The sequence below is a fragment of the Amblyomma maculatum genome, chromosome 9 (genome assembly GCF_055883805.1).
Source record: "Amblyomma maculatum isolate TAMU_Amacu chromosome 9, ASM5588380v1, whole genome shotgun sequence".
In the NCBI taxonomy this organism is placed as follows: Eukaryota; Metazoa; Arthropoda; class Arachnida; order Ixodida; family Ixodidae; genus Amblyomma; species Amblyomma maculatum.
The window spans coordinates 68,640,200-68,649,449 of NC_139352.1; the positions used below are offsets into that span (position 1 = coordinate 68,640,200).

At 45.0% G+C, this 9,250-nt stretch overlaps 1 protein-coding gene across 1 annotated transcript in view; it reads left to right on the forward strand.

Annotated features, from left to right (window-relative positions):
• LOC146179319 (G2/mitotic-specific cyclin-B2-like) overlaps nt 1-9,250 on the forward strand; it is a 234,298-nt gene that overhangs the window by 41,478 nt on the left and 183,570 nt on the right. The gene's annotated exons all lie outside the window — the stretch shown is intronic.

Below are 9,250 nucleotides of genomic sequence, written 5' to 3' on the forward strand. Positions count from 1 at the left end.
TTGTGTCTAGGGCTTCCTAACATTTAATTAAACTGTGGAATTATATTGGGGGGGGGGGGGGGGTAGTTTGTAGCAAATTCAGCGCCACATGTCCAGCACAACTCAGCCTAATGGTAACGAGTATGGCTATTTTCAAGCAGAACAAAAAATTACCAGAGAAGGCTTGAAAATCACGTACTACACCTACGTACTACACAAATCTTTCATACTAAGAGGCGCAATCTTTCCCGATGTAAAGCACAGCCACGTGGCCATGACATAAGGAAAAAGGCAAAAAAATCTTTTCCTACTTACTTAAATTCAAATTGCAAAACTTGTGCTTGTGTGCTTTGAAATGAACCGAATAGTGCGCCTTTTCTACAAGACTCACCGAAAAAGCAATGGTAGGGATACTAAGAAAAAGTTTTACGAGATCAGGATTTTTCATAAATCTTGCGCCCAGAACGTAAGAAATGCCTGGTTGTACAACTGTCTAGTCTGCAGCGGGTCGAGGAAAAAATCAGTGCGTGGATTTCTGCGCGCACCGTACTTTTATTGTCGGGAAACTAGGCTCAGAAAGATAGTGTCGCTGCGCTTACAGCCGCTGCACCACAATTCAGTTGAATGAGCGCTTATTTCGTGATTAAGGAGAGTGTCTCAAGGTTCCTCCTGCGCTGTCTGAATGGTGGCCACTAGTCTTTGAAAGGCAGGCAGGATAAAGCGGGACATTTTAAAAATAATGTTTTCTTTAATTTTTCTTAGGTCCGTGTCATCTGACCATTCCATATTTATTCATCTTTATGCCAATCACTTTGTTGCCAATTCTGCTATATTCGTCTGAAAATACATGAAAATGATAAAATTAAAACTTTGATTTTAGTATTCGCTAACACTTTTCTCCGTTATCTGTACCGCAATGAAGAGACCACGTGCTCGTCCCCACGTGGTCGCTAGCTTTTTACTTCTTTGTCGCGGCAGTAGGACATTACTGAATTCGTCATTACTAGCCTTCCCCGGAAGTCATCTTTTTTTCATTCTAGATAATACTGCAGAAACATGTTTTTTCCTCCTTTGTGCCCCCTCCCAGCTGAGGGCAGGCTATTCTTCATCTCAAAAAATGTTTTCAGCACTGCGAAAGGCAGAGGCACCCCGGTCCAGTGAAGATAACCAGCACAACAATAGGCAATTGCGCTCCTAGGCGCCTGTACTGCCTGTACTCCGCCCTTGTTTGAAAAAACTGTGGTCTCGCTTTTCGGAATTTCTTATGACCAATGCTGGCTACTTGGAATTAGGTCAGGAAGTTATGAGTCATGTGGGGACACATCTATCAGGCAGGCTGCTAGTCAACTGCGTTGACCTCAATCCTAATATTCTTGGACACAAAGAGATGGCACCGTGCGCTTACCTGCTTGAGCATAGGAAAGCCTTCTCGGCACTGAAATTGCCATGAACTCTTTCGATCTGCGCACCTGCTTTAGCAATGGTCCAATCCCTAATTCCATTTTTGTTTCCTAAGAGATAATCCAGCGCATTTATATCATACAAGCTAAGCGTAGCGCTGGGCGGTGGAATGAAATTCGATTTTGACATACCTACACTTATAATTTTCGTGCTCTTATATTATTCCTCGAGAAACAGAAGGCGGCAAATACACTCATCACTGTCGTCAGCGACTCCAAGAAAAGAACCTTCGCCGTAGAGTTGAAGCGCTTTGACAGACTGACACCTTCCGCATATTGTGTGGCTGGTTAATGTTAACCTAGGAACAACTGCGCACCCGCATTTTTTTTACCTCGCGACCACGGTTTACCGACCTACATTAGGAGAATAATTTATGACTTCAATAAAGCATAAGCTAGCCTCCAAGACGGCACTCAATAGAATTTTTTTTTTCGACCGTAAATAGGCAGGTGCCCCTAAAGGTCTAAAAGTTGGCCCAGTGCAAGGGGAACGTGTCTCCGGTAAAACCACTCTTGGAGTACTTTTATGTTGCTGTCTCTTTTTCCTTTCATACAGATAAACTGTAGACGCGGTGGCCGCTTCAGAAGGCAGTTTGGTCGACATAGTGTCCGTGTGCTGCTTTAAATACCTTTTCTACAGCTTTTCCTTTGAGGCCGCCCAGCGGCGTCTCAGACTTTGAGCCTATTAAGCTCGACTGTACGTCTGACTTTTTTTTTTTTTCGAAAAAAAAAATCCCAGTGTCGTCACGGAACGATATGTTTCGGTTGATAACCATCCTACAGAGAACCTAAATTGGAGATTCCTACGAGTATTCGTTGGACCTTAATCATAATTTTCCATGATTGTTTTGTGGCTAGTTTTTAACGAAATATCACTCCACTTCAAAAATACTGCTATGCGGCGGTATACTTCAATTTCTATAAAACCATTGCAGCTGCACGGTTACGTTCTTCATTAAGCCGACCACAACGTTCGAACCAGACGCAATGAATAAACACGTTCAAGAAACTACGCGGAGAGACTGAAGGAGAATCACTTGTTCGATGATGCGCATTTTTGGGCACTTGTGCGCCATCAGGTAACAGTGGTTCATTTGTAATACTTGCATTTAATTTGCTAGGCGCGTCTTGTCGAAAACGGAGAACAACTTCACAGGTCAAATAAAAAACATAAAGTTGGGACTAGCCTATATTTTCAACTCTGTTACAAAACAGACTGTTGCGGTTGATCAGCGCGTTGTATTCTTTTGAAGACAAAGCCGCCGTGGGTGTCTCGAACGATTGCCACATATTTAGGCCACTGGGCTTTATGTCTCTGTCGCAATTAAATTTCAGCGACGAAGCTCATTGACAGATAAGCGATTGCGGGATGTGTCCATGTTTTCGCATTTTCCATAGCTTAACAACTATTGTCTTCTAATTTATCGTTTTTATCGAATTATTCGTCGCCATTTTTATAAGGAATCATTGATCGCCTGATGGCGCTGCTGCCTGTGCCAGTTATTTTTGCAAAGTGGCAACTACCAAATTGAAGGCCTTTGAAGCAATGTTAGAAGTCTCAGAATACACTGTTTAAGTAGACACAGCGGAATTCGGCGGAGGCAACTCCTTTGTGAACCCGAGTCTGAACGGCTGGGGGAAAAACATTAATGGCAATTTCAATAAAAAGAAAAAACTCAGGAACAGCGAAAGAGGCGGGCGTCGCATGACATGACATTCCGCACTGTTTTCGATGCACTTAATTTAGCTAGACCTAACGAAGTACAAAACCAGTTGCATGCTGCAAGCGCCCGAAGCAAAAAGCAGTGCATGTTTACTAACAGCCATAGCAGTTGACACTGGGGGTAGTAACATGGATTTACGGATCATATCGGGCATCTTTAAAAGTCTTATATTAAATTCCTGTGCTTAATCTTTTGCAGTTTGCAAAGTGAGTTGAAGTAGGTATATTTCATACTCATGTGCAGTAATTTTGTAAATTCCAAAATGGTTTCCTGCGTTTTTTCCAACCTCGTGTTTCATTGTGTATTCTACTCAACGCAGAAAAGCGCTGTCAACATGCTTACAAGCATAGAATGTTTTATGGTTCCTTCTACACTCCGTCTCGCCAAAGCAAGCCATGCACTTTTGCCAGGGTACTGACCACTGAAAGGTGCTGTGTGTTCAATTCTTTAGTCCTGCACTGGGATCGTGCAAAGAGTTTTCTTTGTATGTGTGTGTGTTGTTTATGTAGCAATCTAAGGATATAAATGTAGTGAGCGGGAAAATTGTACGGCAAAGAACATGGTGAATAAATCTGATTGTACTGCAGTTTCAGTATTTTAGGGCCACTTGCATAAAGTGGGCTATGATGGGGGGGCCCGCGCTGTGCCCGTTAGGGCGGATACTTTTTGTGAAAAAGCTGCTGTCATATTAAAATTTTAGCTATGTCCTGGGCATGCGTGAGGGCCCCTCGGCTCCCATTTTTGCTGATCATTCCAGGCGAAAATTAGACGATCGATTGAAGAGCTTTCTATGAACCAGTTTCCTTGATTGCTGTAGAATGATTGGGTGCACCCCCCTCTAGCCTTGTTCAGTGCTTTTTCATGAAGTGCGAATGTGTGTCAAGATGGTGTCCGCAGATTACTCACGCAGGTTCATATGCCTCTGCTGCTGAAGCTAGGCAGGAAAAGGGAGATACACCTTTGTCACACTGTCCTGGGGTGCATTGTTCGGAATAAGATGGGGCGCGATAACAGGGGGACTGGAACGAGATCGCCCATTCTCCACAGGACAGGGACCAAAACCGGTCACTTTCGCCCTCCTCCCTGGCCTTACCTCTAATTCCACAAAGTGCTGCCAGGGAATATAGGCCAAGCTAGCCCTGCAAAAGACGACTCCGCCATTGTAAACGAATTTTCCCCGAAGACATGAAAGCAGCTTCGACAATAGAGCGCAGCAAGGGTAATTTGCGTGTGTATACCGTTTCAGGGGATCAGGGAGATGCCAAAACATCTGGTCTCTGTACTGAAGAAAAAACGGTTCCGCTGCGGCTTCCGCTGTGCAAGCGTCAAGAGCAAAATATGAGGCCACGTGACCTTGCAGAGGCTGCCAACTCAGGCTGGTACTTTAACCTGAGGTCCCGACTCACACATGCTATTCCTAGGCCACGCAGACACGTTCGTAAGGCCTGGTTAAGCCTCGTTACGTATCACACAATGATGTACTTTACGACTGGTTCCGAAAAGAGTTTGTGAGATAAAAGGGGCTGCGCACAAAAGGGGCTACACGATGCAAGGCGTGCACAAATTAAGGGATTCATGCTTAAGCGAACGAAGATCAGCAAGGACGGCCGCGTATGGGAGTCGTTAACGCTGTTACGCATTAATTAAAACGCGGAGCTGGAATATCCCACTACCCATTTGTTTTTCATTTCTACATGTTGCTCTTGGGGCATATAAATAAATATGCGTACAAGGAAAACAAAAATTTCTCAGCACTGAAATTATGAATGCATGACAGAAAAAACTTCAGAGTTTCGCATGCTGCTTCAGGGTGCAACCAATGACTCGCTTATACCGCTAAAATAAAATGACGGAACAACTCTTTCGGATTTATTCCCCGAGACTGGAGTACTGTGAGCGCACTCAGCCATTCTGCCTTCATGTGTGGCCACCGCCGCTGAAGTGTCACTCAGACTTTCAGCGTATCTGGCTCTGGAAGCTAAGCTTTAGGCGGCTCGGCCTTGGCCTCGACCTTGGCCTCCGGTTTCGGCTCTTCCTGCTTGGCCTCGCCAGCAGCTGCGTCGTGATCGGGCTTGTCCACCTTGTTTGCCGCAGCCTCCTTCGCGTCTTCAATGGCCTTCAGCTTGAGCTCGAGCTCGCGCAGAGGCCTTTCACTCTCGTTCATCCTCTCAACGTCCTCGGCCTTCATGTAGCCCTTCTCGAGCATGAATAGCCGGTGTCGTCGTCGGTCCTCGTACCCCTTGGGGCCCCAGTCATCGCAAGGGCTGATCGCATTCCAGAAGTTCTGCAAAGAGACACGCGCATGAGCCAGCAGATTGATACGAGTCCCAGTCCAAAAAATAACTACATAAGTTTTTATTTTTTCACAACTAAACTTTTGTACGGGTTTTGACAGTGAACCTTTTGTGACTGTAGAAGTGCTTGTAATAAATCAGAATTTTGTGTACTACAGAAAAGTGCCACATAACTAGAGACTACAAAGCTACAGAAACGTACTACACAACTGCAGAAAATCTGATGTTACGTCAGAACGACCAAATATTTTGTCGTATTTAAGCCATGATTCAGCAACTTATTTTATTGGACAGATCAATAATTTCAATTTTGACATTTTCTTTTGATTGTATAGCTTACGCCCAGAAGTACCACAGGCTGGAGCGCAGAAGTATCGTGCCCTTTCATTCAGCTATAGAAGCTTCTGAACGATGTCGTGGATCGTAAGTGCAAATGCATTGAAAGAGACTGTCAGAAATAAAATGTGAAGCCCTCGTATAGTTTGCGTGTCAGACATTCCATTGGGAAGAGAGAAGTGATCGTCTCTACGTGCCGTTGGCAAATAATTCCTGCCAGCCAGTTGATCGTAGCGTTTACTGTAACCGTGTAAATGATCCAGTTGCTATATAGGGAAGGCATAAATTGTTTCGAGAGCAGCCTCTTAAACTTGCAGTTGAATCTCGCGAAGTAAGCAAAAAATCGCAAACTTTTCAGTGTAACTTGTACCTTTGGCGAATCTTCAGCGTATGGTGTGAGGCGGACCACTGTAGTAAAGTGATTTCGGACTATATAAAGATAAGCTTGAGTTGTTCTGGCTGTGAACCGTGTGATATTACTGACATCATTACACATCTTAGTCATGTGACTTTGCACAAACCTCACACTGGCAACCCGAGTGGAAATATACACCCACCGAACTCACGAGCCGAACACGTTCTCCTATCCCATTCTGCCATACGCAGCTTTTACGCAGTGACAGATGAAATTGGACCTCGTCCCAAATTATGTACACGTCCCTCCAACATACTTGCCCCCAACACAGAAGTGGCAGCAATGTGGCGTAACATTAGCCAATCCTTTTTTGAATCAAAATTGAAGAATTTTTATACAACTCCAGGACTAAAATCTTATCACCATTATAAGGTTTAGGGACTGATGGAGCATCCCGGCGATAACCCGTGCGTATATACAGTGGTCTCGTGTGTGCAATGGTGTTTATATTCTACAGATAAAATAAAGAACGCACGGGACAACTATTTCAACAAGCGGACTCTCACTGACTGAACTGAAGTGTCGTGTGGTTAATTAAAACAGAAATAAAAAGTAATATCACCAGCCCGCACCGTCTAAAGTACGACGGGCTTAAGCCAATGTAAAATACAAGATTTGACAAAAGAGAAAACTGATCTGCAAAAAAGAAACAAAGGCACATGCTGAAGAATGGGGGGAAGCCTATTTCACGGCTTTTAACTTCTGAATAAAGGGGGGGGGGGGGTGAGCTCAGCGGCTTGATTTTAGAAATGAGCATAATTATCGGGTAACTTTTCTTTAGTTCTTGGGATAGAAAGTATATGGTAGCCATGCTTGATTCCTGACTGATTTCTTAACAATATTTAACAACAGTACTTGACGATATCATCTTGACCTAAAATATTAATATTGAGTTCTTTCTCACATGCATCTTGCTTGTAATTACTTACTCGTTGATATGTACTCCAGACCGTTGTCCTGGTCAGGTTCTATAGGGTCTGGTTCTTGATATTCGACCGCTCCTAAGCAGCCTCTGCAAAAATGGCGGATAGTGCCCCTTCTCACCCATTTCACTGCCCACAGCTCCTTGAGGGCTACGGCTGGAATGATGGCCAGCCCAATGCCGGCCACGGCGAATCCGAGGTATTGAGCCCACCGCGGGAACTCATACAGCGCACTGTGACGCTTCAGCGTCACCCACTCGAAGTTTGTCACAGACGTTACGGCGAGAACCTGCGGAAAAGGAGAACGTAGAGGGAAAATACTGTTGCTGCTGTCCTTTTCTATCGTATAAACACCGTTACCACTCCTCCCCCCCCCCCCCCCCCCCCCTCCTGAACTCTGAATTAACAAGAAAAGAAATCTCCCCGTTTCGTCATGCACGGCATCTTTTACGGATCCGAACCAATGACAGTAGAGATTTAGCTTACCGTGATCCGCAATTCGCCACCCTGACCCTCTACCGCGCGTGGGCAATCAGCACAAGCTTATTGGTTCCGAGGCGGCAGGTCTATGTGCCGACGTCCAGTATGTGGCGCCATCTATCGGCGTCAAGGGGATCTGTGCATGCGCAGTGGAACACTCGGTGGAGGATCACGGTAAACTAAAACTCTCCAGTGAAGGGTTGTGCATCCCCACCGCCATTACACGCTAACACTGACCTATAACAGAACACTTTTTTGGGGGGCACTAGCCGAGTGGCAGCGACTAAATAAAATCCGCGGTCGGCTGTAAATGGAACCGGGATTTGTGAGGCCTAGCCTATCATTTTCAAGGATTGAATATTGTATAGAAATTCTACAATTCGGTGGTTCGGCTACTCATGTGCGTTCGTTTTCTCTGTTACTACCTCACGTCAGCACTGGCGTTATGAAAACTAAATCGGCACCATGACTGAGAGTTCGAACTGTCTGTGCAGCGCGGACAGAGGCTGAAACTGTGCACCACCGACCCGTTTGCAGTCGGTGTGCGCAAATGCATGATAAGCATCCATCTGTGGCCGCGAATAAATATGTGCGACATTGATGAGTTGCTTGCGCCCCGCACGAGCTTCTTCACAAGAAACCAACTGAAAGCCGGCAGATGACTTGAAGGAAGCAAATACGTTACAAGCGAGGGGGTTAAAGAGCTGTGGCTGAAGCAGCTAAATCAAGGCACAGTCATCGGCATAACTCATAACGACGCATATGAAAGCCGTAGAATGCTCCACCCAGCTAAACCGATGAGGCCTTGTAGCTCATATTTCGCACATAAATGACATCTGTAAGTAAATATTTTTATGCTTAACTTGTTATGGTACATGCATGATTCCACCATGATTACAAGGATGTTTGCATCAGCTGTGGCGGTAAAGGAGGAAAACAAGCAACTTACAAAGCGGTGGCGCCACCTCACTGCATTTTGATCTGAAAAGATTTTTTGCGGTGGACAAATAAACCTCTTATAATTTAGTGCAGTGCTGACCAAACTGAGCTTCGCTGATTGTTATTGCTAAATAAGGTGATAAGGTCCCAAGGCGAAATTTTTCCGTATAATACAACCATCTAAAACTCACTTGGCAAAAAATGAATAGTTTAATACATTCTCTGCTGACTTTGATAATAGCTGTAGGCATTCTATACGGGCTGGGTTCTCTGGATGCCTGATTAGTAGCCTTGAGTAATAAATAACAAGAGAAAGCGCTGCTGAAGCACCCTCCCAGATCCTTCAGTGACGGTGCCCACCCTGAAGCACTATTCCCAGCGTCCGCCGCCGAATCCGGTGGTCAGCGCGCAAATAAGACAAATACGAGGCCGGTGTCGGAGTACCAGATAATGCAACGATCATGCAGTGCAGGTCAAGCCATGAAAAAGCACACTCCTACTACAAGCTGACACTCCAATTAGTGACGTTGTGTAGCGCAGAATGATCCAGATACGCACTTCCAGTTGGTCCCTCTTTTCCGCTGCTATCACATTATTTTTTTTTGTGTGTGAATGCTCTGTATGAGCATACATCGTTGCAACTCATCGTGTAGAATCCCTGTCTATATCTTTATAGCACACTGAGGAGCTACAGCACGTG